Raw genomic sequence first — 17,592 nt, 5'->3', positions numbered from 1 at the left:
GTTAATTGACTGTCCCTGCACAGCAGTCCTATAATAGCGAGTGGAATTGGGCTACCTAGGATTAAATTAAGGTTCAGGGAGGTTGGTCAGCTTGCTGGGCCCACACAGCAGCCCATGGAGCCAGGACTGGGCCAGCAGTCTGCTGCATGCTGGAGGGCATGCCTCTCTCTGGGGTTGCCTTTCCCTGCTCTGTGCACTCCTCCACTGTGGGCAAACTGAAGACAGGAAGTGGACCGCATCCACTTCTCTCCCAGGATTTGGGCAATATTCAGTACAGGGGGTCTTCCGAAAGTTCATAGAAAATGTACATGGTGAGAAATCTATGCATGGATTTCAATTCGTTTTCACTAAAATAAACATGTACTAACTTCTTACAACCTTTCTGAACTGGATCTCATTGGAGGCACTAAGAAGGATGAGACATCCACTGAAAAGGCCTCCTATCAGTGCAACTTGAATTCCGCTAAAATTGCAGCAAGAGCAAACATCCAATTGACGGTGAAGCTTGGGTGGAAGAATGAAGAAATCATTGATGTTTGAAGAAAAGCTTCTAAGGACACTAGCCCAAAGAAATCAACTCTTTACGGAGGTATGGCTTGTTTCAAGAAGAGATGAGAAGATGTGGAAGATGAATCCTGCAGTGGCTGTGAAAACCATTGTGCCCAGATCAGCTGCAGTGACGACGAGAGCTATCAGTGGAAATTTTCAACAGGAGGGATCACGATCCTGGGGCACCTGTTTGACAAATTGTAACCGGAATTTGGAACATGGCTTCGCCAATATGATCCTGAAGACAAAGCGTCATCAAAGCGATGGCTACCAAGAGATGGCAGTGGTCCAGTCAAAGGAAAAGGAGGGCAGACCAAAGGCAACTTCATGGCATCAGTGTTATGGGACGCTCAAGGCATTTTGCATGTTGACTTTCTGAAGAGCCAAACATCTGCTTATTAGGAGAGTGTTTTGCGAAACTTAGACAAAGCTTTGGTAGAAACATGCTGGGAAAGTCTCACTCGAGTCCTTTTTGACCACATCAATGCTCTGCTCATTCCTCTCATCAAACAAGGGCCATTTTGTCAGTTTCAATGGGCAATCCTTAGGAATTCACCTTCCAGGCTGGTTTCGTTCCTTCCAACTTCTTTTTGTTTCCTCATGAGAAAAAGTCTCCTTGCCTTGCTTGGAAAGATGAGAGAAAGTCTCGTTGCCTTGCTTGGAAAGATGAGAGATGAGATCTTCCTCTTGTCTCCCAGGACAGAATGGTCAGACTTGAGTTTCCTTTCTCCTCACTCTTGTCTTCCTTGAGGGAGCTGCTGTGCCAGACAGAACTGCTCCCGTGTCTAGACACTGGTAGACTCGTTGAAGATCCGCACAGGCAATCCTCCGTGGGGTCAAAGTGGAAGGACTTATTTCTTTAGGGCTCAGTAGTCCACATCCTGACGCGCACCTTCACCAGGCCAGGGTGGGGAAAAGGAGGGTGAAAGGGGGTGGCTCAGAGCCCGCTTCTTCAGCTTGGGGGTATCCTGGGAGGAACCGTTGTCCAGTGAGCAGGTCTTCGTCTCCACCAAATTCCCTAGGGGGAAATTTCTGGCAGCCCTTCTTGTTCAGCAGCTTATTGGGGCCAGGTGGACCTCGGCTAGTCACCAGCCGGAAGGCCTTTCTCCATTTCAGTTTGTTTTGCAGTTGCCTAGGTGACTATTGACCTCATTATCCAGAACAGCAAAGGGACGAGGGGTGAGAAGAGTGGCCGTCTGGGTTTGCAGCATATTGCTGCCTTATAGGAGTTGTGCAGTCATCGGGTGTGTGGAACTCCACCTGGCTGACCGGTGGGAACGCCTCCACAAACTCGCTAAATTCAGTAGCTTTGGCCTTCCAAGATTCATTTGCCCAATGTAGAATGCTTTAAACGAACGAGCATGAAGAGTGCTGGGCCGGAAAGTGACGATACGGATGGTAGGGGCTCCTCGGAGTAGAGGAGTAGAGTTTTACTATGATAACTAGGAGGCAAATAACAAGGAGCTGAACGTGATGCATAATAAACGAAGCAGACACTCACGAAGCTCCATACCAACTACATTCAAATGGTAATCATGATATTTGGAAATACAACTTAATGGGAAATCATTAAGTAATCTCATCCAACTTTCTTTAGTGGGTGGCAGGGCTATGGAGGGGAAACAGCAATGGTTCTGGTACCTCCTTAACTTTCTTCCATTAAATTCACCCAACAAGCCTCCAGAGAAGATATTACTGCTTTGATATTACAAAGGGAAAGACAGGTATGGCATCTCTAAAGAGCACAATGTTCTAGGACTGGGTGACTTGAAATCCACACACACATTTCTGAGAGAATTTTGCCATAAGGTACCTTACACCATACTGTAAACTTATTTTACAATAAGTCTTGAACATCATTCCAAGTTACCATTTGGAAGAGTTTCCTCCATTTGGTTTTGTTCTAGCTGCATAGTATTCTTCTGTAAGGATGAACGTACTCTGATTTAGTTAGCCAGCCTCTTACTGATGTACAATTAAGTCGTTTTTAAATCTTTCACTCTTGAAAATCTTGTTTCTCACACATAAATATTTGTATCCAATAAATAGTTGAAGTAGAATTGTTGGAGTTCGAGACCAGCCTGGCCAACATGGTGAAAACCCATCTCTCCTAGAAACACAAAATTGGCCGCACATGGTGGGACATGCCTTTAATCTCAGGTGAGGCAGGAGAATCACTTCAGCCTGGGAGGCAGAGGTTGTAGTGAGCCGAAATCATGCCACTGCACTCCAGCCTGGGGAACACGAGCGAAACCATATCCCCCCCAAGACAATAATAATAAATGTATATATCTATCTATCTATCTATATATTTTGGTATATATATCCAATAGAATCCTATTCAGCCTTGAAAAAGAAAGAAATCTTATCATTAGCAACATGAATGAGCCTAGAGGTTGTTCTACTGTGTGAAATAAAGCAAAGGCCAGACACAGTGGCTCAGGCCTGTAATCCCAGGACTTTGGGAGGAGAAGGGAGGAGGAAGAGTTGAGCCCAGGAGTTGGAGATCAACCATCTCTACAAAAAATACAAAAATTAGCCAGGTGTGGTGTTGGACGCCTGTAGTCCTAGCTACTCAGGAGGCTGAAGTGGGAGGATCTCTTGACCCCGGGAGGTGGAGGCCGTGGTGAGCCGTGTTTGTGTCACTGTACTCCAGCCTTGGTGACAGACTCCGACACTGTCTGAAAAAATACATCAATACATCATAAAGTTTTAAAAAGCAAACACAGAAATACAAATACTGCACGATCTCACTTCTATGTGCAATGTAAAAAAGTGGAACTCAGAGTCGTAGAGAGCAGAACGCTGCTTACCCGAGGCAGGGGCCGGGGAGGGATTGGGAGATGTTAGTCTAATGATACAAAATTTCAGATACGAATAGTTCTAGAGATATGTTGAACAGCACGGCAACTACAGTGGGTAACTATGGACTGTATACTTGAAATGTGCTATCAGAGTAGATTTGAAACATGTTCTCATCACCATAAAATCAGTATGTGAGGAAACGAATGTGTTAATTAGCTTGATTTTTGTGTCATTCCACAATGTATGCATATGTGAAACTTCATGTTGTACACCATAAATATATATCATTTTTATTTGTCAATTTAAAATGACAATTTAAATAAATTATAAAAATAAAATGAAATAACGTACACTGCAAAAGACTTTTATCTATTAAATCTCCAGAGAAGAACTCTAAGTTATAGAGGAAAGTAAAATTCCAGGAACGGTGAAATCCATCAGAAATGCCCTTCTTCAGCGCTTTCTGAAATTTGTCTGACACACTGGAAATCCAGTTCTTCACTAAGTCAGTGTTCTGGAAGTGTTAGTGTGTGTGTATATACGTGTGCGTGGGCTCACATACACAAATTAAATGAATGGAAATGTAAGCATCCAGATTATCAGTTTAATTTAGTTATCTATACATACACACACACACACACACTCACACACCGAAAACATTGACAAAATCAGCCATTCCACCAAAACTAGCTGCTTAGTGTCTCATCTCTCATTGAAGATTCCAAATAGAAACGTGGATTTAAAGAGGCATGGCGGTTCATTCTCTCTTGGAGCCCTGTTGGAAGTTGACTGACTGATTCAGACATTGTGTTTGCTCTTGCTTCCCTGGTTCTTTGAATTGGGACGTGAGGGTGTCCATTTTAGATCTTTCCTGCTTTCTCTTGTGGGCATTTAATGCTATGTTTCCCTCTACACACTGCTTTCAATGTATCCCAGAGATTCTGGTATGTTGTGTCTTTGTTCTCATTGGTTTCAAAGAACATCTTTATTCTGTCTTCATTTCGCTATGTACCCAGTAGTCACTCAGGAGCAGATTGCTCCGTTTCCGTGTAGTTGAGCGGTTTTGAGTGAGTTTCTTCATCCTGAGGTCCAGTTTGACTGCCCTGTGGTCTGAGAGACGGTTGGTTGTAATTTCTGTTCTTTTGCATTTGCGGAGGAGTGCTTTCCTTCCAACTATGTGGTCAGTTTTGGAATAAGTGTGATGTGGTGCTGAGAAGAATGTATATTCTGTTGATTTGGGGTGGAGAGTTAATATAGATGTCTATTCGGTCTGCTTGGTGCAGAGCTAAGTTCAGTTCCTGGATATCCTTTTCAACTTTCTGTCTCGTTGATCTGTTTCATGTTGACGGTGGGGTGTTAAAATCTCCCATTGCTATTGTGTGGGTGTCTAATTATCTTCTGATGACACTTGAAAGATCAAGAAGTAGAAGCGCAAAAAAGTTATGCGTCCAATATGACAAAGCTAGTAAGTGGTGGAATTGGAATGGGAACCCAGATGTCTAACTCCAGAGCCTAAGGGCTTGAGCCACCTCACAGTGGTGCCTCTAGAGAAAACCAGGTAAGCGCGCATTCAAAAGCAAAGGACTTTCAGTTGTTTTTAGCTTTTTTTTTATTTTTAATTTTTAACTTCATACAGACATTTATTCTGCGCCTGCCCCGGGGGCGGGGGAAAAATCGGGTGGGGGAGGGGAGGTTCAGACAGCCCCACAGAAGGGGAAGAGGCCCAAGAACGAAGACGATCAGGAGGCTGGTGGGCCTGGGGGCTGGCCTTGTTGCCAGAGGCCGGGGAAGTCCAGGTGGGCTGGGGGAGGCTAGTGGTGGAAGGCCAGAGGTCTGGGAGGGGCAGAGGGATGGGCACAGGCGCCAGGGGCGGCGGCAGGGTCTCCGGGGACTGGGAGTGGCGGCTGGGGCCTCGGGGAGCCCATTGGTGGAAGGACAGAGGTCTGGGAGGGGCAGAGGGATGGGGACAGGGACGACGGCCCGCGGCAGGGACTCCGGGGGACTGGGAGTCCGGGGTCGGGGTTAGTCTTGGCTTTTGGCCCTCTCCTGCCGCCGGCTGCTCCAGTTTCTTTCGCTTTGCGGCGAGGTGGACAGGGCTAGCTCTCGGGATCGATGGCAGTTTGGGAAGAGGCCTGGGGCTCAGGACAGGCCAGGGCGGCGGGAGAGGCGGACCGGTGGCGTGGCTGGATCTGGGCGCGCTGTCGAACCTTCCACATCGCCAGCTGCAGGCAGGCGTTTGCGTCCTCGCTGGAGTTGTGGCCGTCCTGGCTGTCCTGGATGATCTGTCCCAGGTAGTCGGCCGCGAGATTCCTGAGGGAACGCTTGTAGGGGAAACCCAGGTAGTGCGGGAAGAGCACGGCCGTGTCCACCACGGTGCTGTGGATCAGCTTGAGGGCCAGCAGATCGCTCTCCAGGCTGTGCCCGATGAGGATGGTTTGGGCGCTGAAAAAGCTCAGCAGGATGGCTTGGACTTCGGGCAACGTGACGCTCGTCTTGGCGACGTCGGCCTCGGTCACTCCGGAAAACCTGGTGTTGTAGTCCACGATCTCGTTGTCGGGCTTGACGAAGGTGTCGTACACCACTTGCATGTCGGCGTCCACCACGGTGACGCGGGTCAGCTCCAGGCCATGCGTGGTGTAGCACATCTCACAGTCCAAGGCGTAGATTCCTGGATAAGCGTCTGTGGAAAACTCTTTCTTGAAGATCTTCACGAAGCCATGGAGGCTCTCCTTGCGGCCGTCCCGCACGTGCTGCTTTGCCACCTGGCAGCCCACTGAGCCAGGAGCAGCTGCACAGCAGGTGTACTGGCTAACCCGGCCTGCAGCCACTTGGCTGGAGCAGACCCGCCCCCATTGATAATAACACAACTGGTCGCGTAGACAGCGGCCCGAGGAGGACACCAGGTAGTCGGTGCCACAACGGCAGCAGACCCTGCAGGAGGAGTCGCCGGGCCCCTTCCCCTGGCCAGTGAAGAGGACGGCGCCTCCGGGCCGCTCGGGGTGCGGGAAGGGGTAGCCGTTCTCCTTGAGCTGGTCCTGGGTGAGCAGGAACTCCTGGAGGCGGCTGTACAGGGCGGCCCTGCTGAGGCCCGGCATGGAGCTGGGGGTCAGGCCCTTCAGTCTCTTGAGGGTGTTCAGGACCACATTCAGGTAGATGTTCTTGTTGGGGCTGCAGTCGTAGGCCACCTTCTCCTCGTTCAGCGCCTTCTCCTCGGCCTCCTGCTTGGAGGCGCAGAACTTGAGACACTCTTTGGTGAACAGTTGGAGATAGCCTCGGCGGATGACGGTGGGGACTTGGCAGCGAGACCTTCGGAGGATAATGGGTTTCTTCCAAGTCGGTAAGGATGGACGACGGACGATTCGCTTAGAGCTGAGTGTGGTGGAGGTCTTGCATGCCCTCCCCCGTCTGTTGCGACCAGTCTTCCGTGGCTGTGTGCCGACCCTGGAGCCATTGGAGCGTTGGCTGCTGCCGGCCACCCGGGTTCTCTTGGCATCGGTGCGACCTGCGACCAAGCAGGGGCTGGGAAAGTGGGCGATCCTCTTCCTCTCCCTGGGGGCTGAGATGCGGACTCCACAGGGCCTCTCTGTCAGCCTTGGGGCGGCTGGCAAGCAGCAGGCCGACCCCCTCTGCGCGGGGAAGTACCACGCCTCCGTCGCCATCTTGGGCCACGCTGGGGGCACCGCCGGACCCCTATTCTGGGGCTCCGCCCGGATGTCCACGAGTGCTGAGGCCTGGTTGTGCATCTGGGGCACGCAGAGCCCGAGGCTCTGGGCAGGCTGATGAGAGGGCAGTGGGAATTCTGGAGCCTCGAGGGCCGCCTCCTCGGCCACCTTCTTGGCTTCTGGGTATGCAGGAGGGAACCAGCAGGGAGCTGTGGCTCGCAACATCTTGCTGCCTTCGGGAACACCGACCTGGCTCTGCTCCACTCCCAAATGGCGGCTTGCCTCGTGGGGCGCCTCCTCGGCCACCTTCTTAGCTTCTGGGTATGCAGGTGGGAACCAGCAGGGAGCTGTGGCTCGCAACATCTTGCTGCCTTCGGGAGCACCGGCCTGGCTCTGCTCCTCTCCCAACTGGCGGCTTGCCTCGAGGGCCGCCTCCTCGGCCACCTTCTTGGCTTCTGGGCATGCAGGTGGGAACCAGCAGGGAGCTGTGGCTCGCAACATCTTGCTGCCTTCGGGAACACCGACCTGGCTCTGCTCCTCTCCCAAATGGCGGCTTGCCTCGTGGGCCGCCTCCTCGGCCACCTTCTTAGCTTCTGGGTATGCAGGTGGGAACCAGCAGGGAGCTGTGGCTCGCAACATCTTGCTGCCTTCGGGAGCACCGGCCTGGCTCTGCTCCTCTCCCAACTGGCGGCTTCAATGAGTGGCGCGGCCGCCCCGCCTCACCTTTATACAGGCACAGGGCAGAGTGGGTGGGACTTCCCCTTCATTGGATTGGTGCTTCAGTCTAGTCACACTGAACCTCATCTTCCACGAGACTTCAGCTTGGGAATTCCTCAGGGGGTCCGCCCATGGAATCAACTGGAATTCCCGGTTGCCAACCTTGGAGCTAGGTTCCTTTTCTTAAGTTAATTGACTGTCCCTGCACAGCAGTCCTATAATAGCGAGTGGAATTGGGCTACCTAGGATTAAATTAAGGTTCAGGGAGGTTGGTCAGCTTGCTGGGCCCACACAGCAGCCCATGGAGCCAGGACTGGGCCAGCAGTCTGCTGCATGCTGGAGGGCATGCCTCTCTCTGGGGTTGCCTTTCCCTGCTCTGTGCACTCCTCCACTGTGGGCAAACTGAAGACAGGAAGTGGACCGCATCCACTTCTCTCCCAGGATTTGGGCAATATTCAGTACAGGGGGTCTTCCGAAAGTTCATAGAAAATGTACATGGTGAGAAATCTATGCATGGATTTCAATTCGTTTTCACTAAAATAAACATGTACTAACTTCTTACAACCTTTCTGAACTGGATCTCATTGGAGGCACTAAGAAGGATGAGACATCCACTGAAAAGGCCTCCTATCAGTGCAACTTGAATTCCGCTAAAATTGCAGCAAGAGCAAACATCCAATTGATGGTGAAGCTTGGGTGGAAGAATGAAGAAATCATTGATGTTTGAAGAAAAGCTTCTAAGGACACTAGCCCAAAGAAATCAACTCTTTACGGAGGTATGGCTTGTTTCAAGAAGAGATGAGAAGATGTGGAAGATGAATCCTGCAGTGGCTGTGAAAACCATTGTGCCCAGATCAGCTGCAGTGACGACGAGAGCTATCAGTGGAAATTTTCAACAGGAGGGATCACGATCCTGGGGCACCTGTTTCACAAATTGTAACCGGAATTTGGAACATGGCTTCGCCAATATGATCCTGAAGACAAAGCGTCATCAAAGCGATGGCTACCAAGAGATGGCAGTGGTCCAGTCAAAGGAAAAGGAGGGCAGACCAAAGGCAACATCATGGCATCAGTGTTATGGGACGCTCAAGGCATTTTGCATGTTGACTTTCTGAAGAGCCAAACATCTGCTTATTAGGAGAGTGTTTTGCGAAACTTAGACAAAGCTTTGGTAGAAACATGCTGGGAAAGTCTCACTCGAGTCCTTTTTGACCACATCAATGCTCTGCTCATTCCTCTCATCAAACAAGGGCCATTTTGTCAGTTTCAATGGGCAATCCTTAGGAATTCACCTTCCAGGCTGGTTTCGTTCCTTCCAACTTCTTTTAGTTTCCTCATGAGAGAAAGTCTCCTTGCCTTGCTTGGAAAGATGAGAGAAAGTCTCGTTGCCTTGCTTGGAAAGATGAGAGATGAGATCCTCCTCTTGTCTCCCAGGACAGAATGGTCAGACTTGAGTTTCCTTTCTCCTCACTCTTGTCTTCCTTGAGGGAGCTGCTGTGCCAGACAGAACTGCTCCCGTGTCTAGACACTGGTAGACTCGTTGAAGATCCGCACAGGCAATCCTCCGTGGGGTCAAAGTGGAAGGACTTATTTCTTTAGGGCTCAGTAGTCCGCATCCTGACGCGCACCTTCAGCAGGCCAGGGTGGGGAAAAGGAGGGTGAAAGGGGGTGGCTCAGAGCCCGCTTCTTCAGCTTGGGGGTATCCTGGGAGGAACCGTTGTCCAGTGAGCAGCTCTTCGTCTCCACCAAATTCCCTAGGGGGAAATTTCTGGCAGCCCTTCTTGTTCAGCAGCTTATTGGGGCCAGGTGGACCTCGGCTAGTCACCAGCCGGTAGGCTTTTCTCCATTTCAGTTAGTTTTGCAAGTTGCCTAGGTGACTATTGACCACATTATCCAGAACAGCAAAGGGACGAGGGGTGAGAAGAGTGGCCGTCTGGGTTTGCAGCATATTGCTGCCTTATAGGAGTTGTGCAGTCATCGGGTGTGTGGAACTCCACCTGGCTGATCGGTGGGAACGCCTCCACAAACTCGCTAAATTCAGTAGCTTTTGCCTTCCAAGATTCATTTGCCCAATGTAGAATGCTTTAAACGAACGAGCATGAAGAGTGCTGGGCCGGAAAGTGACGATACGGATGGTAGGGGCTCCTCGGAGTAGAGGAGTAGAGTTTTACTATGATAACTAGGAGGCAAATAACAAGGAGCTGAACGTGATGCATAATAAACGAAGCACACACTCACGAAGCTCCATACCAACTACATTCAAATGGTAATCATGATATTTGGAAATACAACTTAATGGGAAATCATTAAGTAATCTCATCCAACTTTCTTTAGTGGGTGGCAGGGCTATGGAGGGGAAACAGCAATGGTTCTGGTACCTCCTTAACTTTCTTCCATTAAATTCACCCAACAAGCCTCCAGAGAAGATATTACTGCTTTGATATTACAAAGGGAAAGACAGGTATGGCATCTCTAAAGAGCACAATGTTCTAGGACTGGGATGACTTGAAATCCACACACACACATTTCTGAGAGAATTTTGCCATAAGGTACCTTACACCTTACTGTAAACTTATTTTACAATAAGTCTTGAACATCATTCCAAGTTACCATTTGGAAGAGTTTCCTCCATTTGGTTTTGTTCTAGCTGCATAGTATTCTTCTGTAAGGATGAACGTACTCTGATTTAGTTAGCCAGCCTCTTACTGATGTACAATTAAGTCGTTTTTAAATCTTTCACTCTTGAAAATCTTGTTTCTCACACATAAATATTTGTATCCAATAAATAGTTGAAGGAGAATTGTTGGAGTTCGAGACCAGCCTGGCCAACATGGTGAAAACCCATCTCTCCTAGAAACACAAAATTGGCCGCACATGATGGGACATGCCTTTAATCTCAGCTGAGGCAGGAGAATCACTTCAGCCTGGGAGGCAGAGGTTGTGGTGAGCCGAAATCTTGCCACTGCACTCCAGCCTGGGGAACACGAGCGAAACCATATCCCCCCCAAAACAATAATAATAAATGTATATCTATCTATCTATCTATATATATAGGTACATATATCCAATAGAATCCTATTCAGCCTTGAAAAAGAAAGAAATCTTATCGTTAGCAACATGAATGAGCCTAGAGGATGTTCTACTGTGTGAAATAAAGCAAAGGCCAGACACAGTGGCTCAGGCCTGTAATCCCAGGACTTTGGGAGGAGAAGGGAGGAGGAAGAGTTGAGCCCAGGAGTTGGAGATCAACCATCTCTACAAAAAATACAAAAATTAGCCAGGTGTGGTGTTGGACGCCTGTAGTCCTAGCTACTCAGGAGGCTGAAGTGGGAGGATCTCTTGACCCCGGGAGGTGGAGGCCGTGGTGAGCCGTGTTTGTGTCACTGTACTCCAGCCTTGGTGACAGACTCCGACACTGTCTGAAAAAATACATCAATACATCATAAAGTTTTAAAAAGCAAACACAGAAATACAAATACTGCACGATCTCACTTCTATGTGCAATGTAAAAAAGTGGAACTCAGAGTCGTAGAGAGCAGAACGCTGCTTACCCGAGGCAGGGGCCGGGGAGGGATTGGGAGATGTTAGTCTAATGATACAAAATTTCAGATACGAATAGTTCTAGAGATATGTTGAACAGCACGGCAACTACAGTGGGTAACTATGGACTGTATACTTGAAATGTGCTATCAGAGTAGATTTGAAACATGTTCTCATCACCATAAAATCAGTATGTGAGGAAACGAATGTGTTAATTAGCTTGATTTTTGTGTCATTCCACAATGTATGCATATGTGAAACTTCATGTTGTACACCATAAATATATATCATTTTTATTTGTCAATTTAAAATGACAATTTAAATAAATTATAAAAATAAAATGAAATAACGTACACTGCAAAAGACTTTTATCTATTAAATCTCCAGAGAAGAACTCTAAGTTATAGAGGAAAGTAAAATTCCAGGAACGGTGAAATCCATCAGAAATGCCCTTCTTCAGCGCTTTCTGAAATTTGTCTGACACACTGGAAATCCAGTTCTTCACTAAGTCAGTGTTCTGGAAGTGTTAGTGTGTGTGTATATACGTGTGCATGGGCTCACATACACAAATTAAATGAATGGAAATGTAAGCATCCAGATTATCAGTTTAATTTAGTTATCTATACATACACACACACACACACACACTCACACACCGAAAACATTGACAAAATCAGCCATTCCACCAAAACTAGCTGCTTAGTGTCTCATCTCTCATTGAAGATTCCAAATAGAAACGTGGATTTAAAGAGGCATGGCGGTTCATTCTCTCTTGGAGCCCTGTTGGAAGTTGACTGACTGATTCAGACATTGTGTTTGCTCTTGCTTCCCTGGTTCTTTGAATTGGGACGTGAGGGTGTCCATTTTAGATCTTTCCTGCTTTCTCTTGTGGGCATTTAATGCTACGTTTCCCTCTACACACTGCTTTCAATGTATCCCAGAGATTCTGGTATGTTGTGTCTTTGTTCTCATTGGTTTCAAAGAACATCTTTATTCTGTCTTCATTTCGCTATGTACCCAGTAGTCACTCAGGAGCAGATTGCTCCGTTTCCGTGTAGTTGAGCGGTTTTGAGTGAGTTTCTTCATCCTGAGGTCCAGTTTGACTGCCCTGTGGTCTGAGAGACGGTTGGTTGTAATTTCTGTTCTTTTGCATTTGCGGAGGAGTGCTTTCCTTCCAACTATGTGGTCAGTTTTGGAATAAGTGTGATGTGGTGCTGAGAAGAATGTATATTCTGTTGATTTGGGGTGGAGAGTTAATGTAGATGTCTATTCGGTCTGCTTGGTGCAGAGCTAAGTTCAGTTCCTGGATGTCCTTTTCAACTTTCTGTCTCGTTGATCTGTTTCATGTTGACGGTGGGGTGTTAAAATCTCCCATTGCTATTGTGTGGGTGTCTAATTATCTTCTGATGACACTTGAAAGATCAAGAAGTAGAAGCGCAAAAAAGTTATGCGTCCAATATGACAAAGCTAGTAAGTGGTGGAATTGGAATGGGAACCCAGATGTCTAACTCCAGAGCCTAAGGGCTTGAGCCACCTCACAGTGGTGCCTCTAGAGAAAACCAGGTAAGCGCGCATTCAAAAGCAAAGGACTTTCAGTTGTTTTTAGCTTTTTTTTTATTTTTAATTTTTAACTTCATACAGACATTTATTCTGCGCCTGCCCCGGGGGCGGGGGAAAAATCGGGTGGGGGAGGGGAGGTTCAGACAGCCCCACAGAAGGGGAAGAGGCCCAAGAACGAAGACGATCAGGAGGCTGGTGGGCCTGGGGGCTGGCCTTGTTGCCAGAGGCCGGGGAAGTCCAGGTGGGCTGGGGGAGGCTAGTGGTGGAAGGCCAGAGGTCTGGGAGGGGCAGAGGGATGGGCACAGGCGCCAGGGGTGGCGGCAGGGTCTCCGGGGACTGGGAGTGGCGGCTGGGGCCTCGGGGAGCCCATTGGTGGAAGGACAGAGGTCTGGGAGGGGCAGAGGGATGGGGACAGGGACGACGGCCCGCGGCAGGGACTCCGGGGGACTGGGAGTCCGGGGTCGGGGTTAGTCTTGGCTTTTGGCCCTCTCCTGCCGCCGGCTGCTCCAGTTTCTTTCGCTTTGCGGCGAGGTGGACAGGGCTAGCTCTCGGGATCGATGGCAGTTTGGGAAGAGGCCTGGGGCTCAGGACAGGCCAGGGCGGCGGGAGAGGCGGACCGGTGGCGTGGCTGGATCTGGGCGCGCTGTCGAACCTTCCACATCGCCAGCTGCAGGCAGGCGTTTGCGTCCTCGCTGGAGTTGTGGCCGTCCTGGCTGTCCTGGATGATCTGTCCCAGGTAGTCGGCCGCGAGATTCCTGAGGGAACGCTTGTAGGGGAAACCCAGGTAGTGCGGGAAGAGCACGGCCGTGTCCACCACGGTGCTGTGGATCAGCTTGAGGGCCAGCAGATCGCTCTCCAGGCTGTGCCCGATGAGGATGGTTTGGGCGCTGAAAAAGCTCAGCAGGATGGCTTGGACTTCGGGCAACGTGACGCTCGTCTTGGCGACGTCGGCCTCGGTCACTCCGGAAAACCTGGTGTTGTAGTCCACGATCTCGTTGTCGGGCTTGACGAAGGTGTCGTACACCACTTGCATGTCGGCGTCCACCACGGTGACGCGGGTCAGCTCCAGGCCATGCGTGGTGTAGCACATCTCACAGTCCAAGGCGTAGATTCCTGGATAAGCGTCTGTGGAAAACTCTTTCTTGAAGGTCTTCACGAAGCCATGGAGGCTCTCCTTGCGGCCGTCCCGCACGTGCTGCTTTGCCACCTGGCAGCCCACTGAGCCAGGAGCAGCTGCACAGCAGGTGTACTGGCTAACCCGGCCTGCAGCCACTTGGCTGGAGCGGACCCGCCCCCAGTGATAATAACACAACTGGTCGCGTAGACAGCGGCCCGAGGAGGACACCAGGTAGTCGGTGCCACAACGGCAGCAGACCCTGCAGGAGGAGTCGCCGGGCCCCTTCCCCTGGCCAGTGAAGAGGACGGCGCCTCCGGGCCGCTCGGGGTGCGGGAAGGGGTAGCCGTTCTCCTTGAGCTGGTCCTGGGTGAGCAGGAACTCCTGGAGGCGGCTGTACAGGGCGGCCCTGCTGAGGCCCGGCATGGAGCTGGGGGTCAGGCCCTTCAGTCTCTTGAGGGTGTTCAGGACCACATTCAGGTACATGTTCTTGTTGGGGCTGCAGTCGTAGGCCACCTTCTCCTCGTTCAGCGCCTTCTCCTCGGCCTCCTGCTTGGAGGCGCAGAACTTGAGACACTCTTTGGTGAACAGTTGGAGATAGCCTCGGCGGATGACGGTGGGGACTTGGCAGCGAGACCTTCGGAGGATAATGGGTTTCTTCCAAGTCGGTAAGGATGGACGACGGACGATTCGCTTAGAGCTGAGTGTGGTGGAGGTCTTGCATGCCCTCCCCCGTCTGTTGCGACCAGTCTTCCGTGGCTGTGTGCCGACCCTGGAGCCATTGGAGCGTTGGCTGCTGCCGGCCACCCGGGTTCTCTTGGCATCGGTGCGACCTGCGACCAAGCAGGGGCTGGGAAAGTGGGCGATCCTCTTCCTCTCCCTGGGGGCTGAGATGCGGACTCCACAGGGCCTCTCTGTCAGCCTTGGGGCGGCTGGCAAGCAGCAGGCCGACCCCCTCTGCGCGGGGAAGTACCACGCCTCCGTCGCCATCTTGGGCCACGCTGGGGGCACCGCCGGACCCCTATTCTGGGGCTCCGCCCGGATGTCCACGAGTGCTGAGGCCTGGTTGTGCATCTGGGGCCCGCAGTGCCCGAAGCTCTGGGCAGGCTGATGAGAGGGCAGTGGGAATTCTGGAGCCTCGAGGGCCGCCTCCTCGGCCACCTTCTTGGCTTCTGGGTATGCAGGAGGGAACCAGCAGGGAGCTGTGGCTCGCAACATCTTGCTGCCTTCGGGAACACCGACCTGGCTCTGCTCCACTCCCAAATGGCGGCTTGCCTCGTGGGGCGCCTCCTCGGCCACCTTCTTAGCTTCTGGGTATGCAGGTGGGAACCAGCAGGGAGCTGTGGCTCGCAACATCTTGCTGCCTTCGGGAGCACCGGCCTGGCTCTGCTCCTCTCCCAACTGGCGGCTTCAATGAGTGGCGCGGCCGCCCCGCCTCACCTTTATACAGGCACAGGGCAGAGTGGGTGGGACTTCCCCTTCATTGGATTGGTGCTTCAGTCTAGTCACACTGAACCTCATCTTCCACGAGACTTCAGCTTGGGAATTCCTCAGGGGGTCCGCCCATGGAATCAACTGGAATTCCCGGTTGCCAACCTTGGAGCTAGGTTCCTTTTCTTAAGTTAATTGACTGTCCCTGCACAGCAGTCCTATAATAGCGAGTGGAATTTGGCTACCTAGGATTAAATTAAGGTTCAGGGAGGTTGGTCAGCTTGCTGGGCCCACACAGCAGCCCATGGAGCCAGGACTGGGCCAGCAGTCTGCTGCATGCTGGAGGGCATGCCTCTCTCTGGGGTTGCCTTTCCCTGCTCTGTGCACTCCTCCACTGTGGGCAAACTGAAGACAGGAAGTGGACCGCATCCACTTCTCTCCCAGGATTTGGGCAATATTCAGTACAGGGGGTCTTCCGAAAGTTCACAGAAAATGTACATGGTGAGAAATCTATGCATGGATTTCAATTCGTTTTCACTAAAATAAACATGTACTAACTTCTTACAACCTTTCTGAACTGGATCTCATTGGAGGCACTAAGAAGGATGAGACATCCACTGAAAAGGCCTCCTATCAGTGCAACTTGAATTCCGCTAAAATTGCAGCAAGAGCAAACATCCAATTGACGGTGAAGCTTGGGTGGAAGAATGAAGAAATCATTGATGTTTGAAGAAAAGCTTCTAAGGACACTAGCCCAAAGAAATCAACTCTTTACGGAGGTATGGCTTGTTTCAAGAAGAGATGAGAAGATGTGGAAGATGAATCCTGCAGTGGCTGTGAAAACCATTGTGCCCAGATCAGCTGCAGTGACGACGAGAGCTATCAGTGGAAATTTTCAACAGGAGGGATCACGATCCTGGGGCACCTGTTTGACAAATTGTAACCGGAATTTGGAACATGGCTTCGCCAATATGATCCTGAAGACAAAGCGTCATCAAAGCGATGGCTACCAAGAGATGGCAGTGGTCCAGTCAAAGGAAAAGGAGGGCAGACCAAAGGCAACATCATGGCATCAGTGTTATGGGACGCTCAAGGCATTTTGCATGTTGACTTTCTGAAGAGCCAAACATCTGCTTATTAGGAGAGTGTTTTGCGAAACTTAGACAAAGCTTTGGTAGAAACATGCTGGGAAAGTCTCACTCGAGTCCTTTTTGACCACATCAATGCTCTGCTCATTCCTCTCATCAAACAAGGGCCATTTTGTCAGTTTCAATGGGCAATCCTTAGGAATTCACCTTCCAGGCTGGTTTCGTTCCTTCCAACTTCTTTTAGTTTCCTCATGAGAGAAAGTCTCCTTGCCTTGCTTGGAAAGATGAGAGAAAGTCTCGTTGCCTTGCTTGGAAAGATGAGAGATGAGATCCTCCTCTTGTCTCCCAGGACAGAATGGTCAGACTTGAGTTTCCTTTCTCCTCACTCTTGTCTTCCTTGAGGGAGCTGCTGTGCCAGACAGAACTGCTCCCGTGTCTAGACACTGGTAGACTCGTTGAAGATCCGCACAGGCAATCCTCCGTGGGGTCAAAGTGGAAGGACTTATTTCTTTAGGGCTCAGTAGTCCGCATCCTGACGCGCACCTTCAGCAGGCCAGGGTGGGGAAAAGGAGGGTGAAAGGGGGTGGCTCAGAGCCCGCTTCTTCAGCTTGGGGGTATCCTGGGAGGAACCGTTGTCCAGTGAGCAGCTCTTCGTCTCCACCAAATTCCCTAGGGGGAAATTTCTGGCAGCCCTTCTTGTTCAGCAGCTTATTGGGGCCAGGTGGACCTCGGCTAGTCACCAGCCAGTAGGCTTTTCTCCATTTCAGTTAGTTTTGCAAGTTGCCTAGGTGACTATTGACCTCATTATCCAGAACAGCAAAGGGACGAGGGGTGAGAAGAGTGGCCGTCTGGGTTTGCAGCATATTGCTGCCTTATAGGAGTTGTGCAGTCATCGGGTGTGTGGAACTCCACCTGGCTGATCGGTGGGAACGCCTCCACAAACTCGCTAAATTCAGTAGCTTTTGCCTTCCAAGATTCATTTGCCCAATGTAGAATGCTTTAAACGAACGAGCATGAAGAGTGCTGGGCCGGAAAGTGACGATACGGATGGTAGGGGCTCCTCGGAGTAGAGGAGTAGAGTTTTACTATGATAACTAGGAGGCAAATAACAAGGAGCTGAACGTGA

Source organism: Pongo abelii, chromosome 7 (assembly GCF_028885655.2).
Source record: "Pongo abelii isolate AG06213 chromosome 7, NHGRI_mPonAbe1-v2.0_pri, whole genome shotgun sequence".
Lineage (NCBI taxonomy): Eukaryota > Metazoa > Chordata > Mammalia > Primates > Hominidae > Pongo > Pongo abelii.
This window is presented reverse-complemented; position numbering follows the sequence as displayed.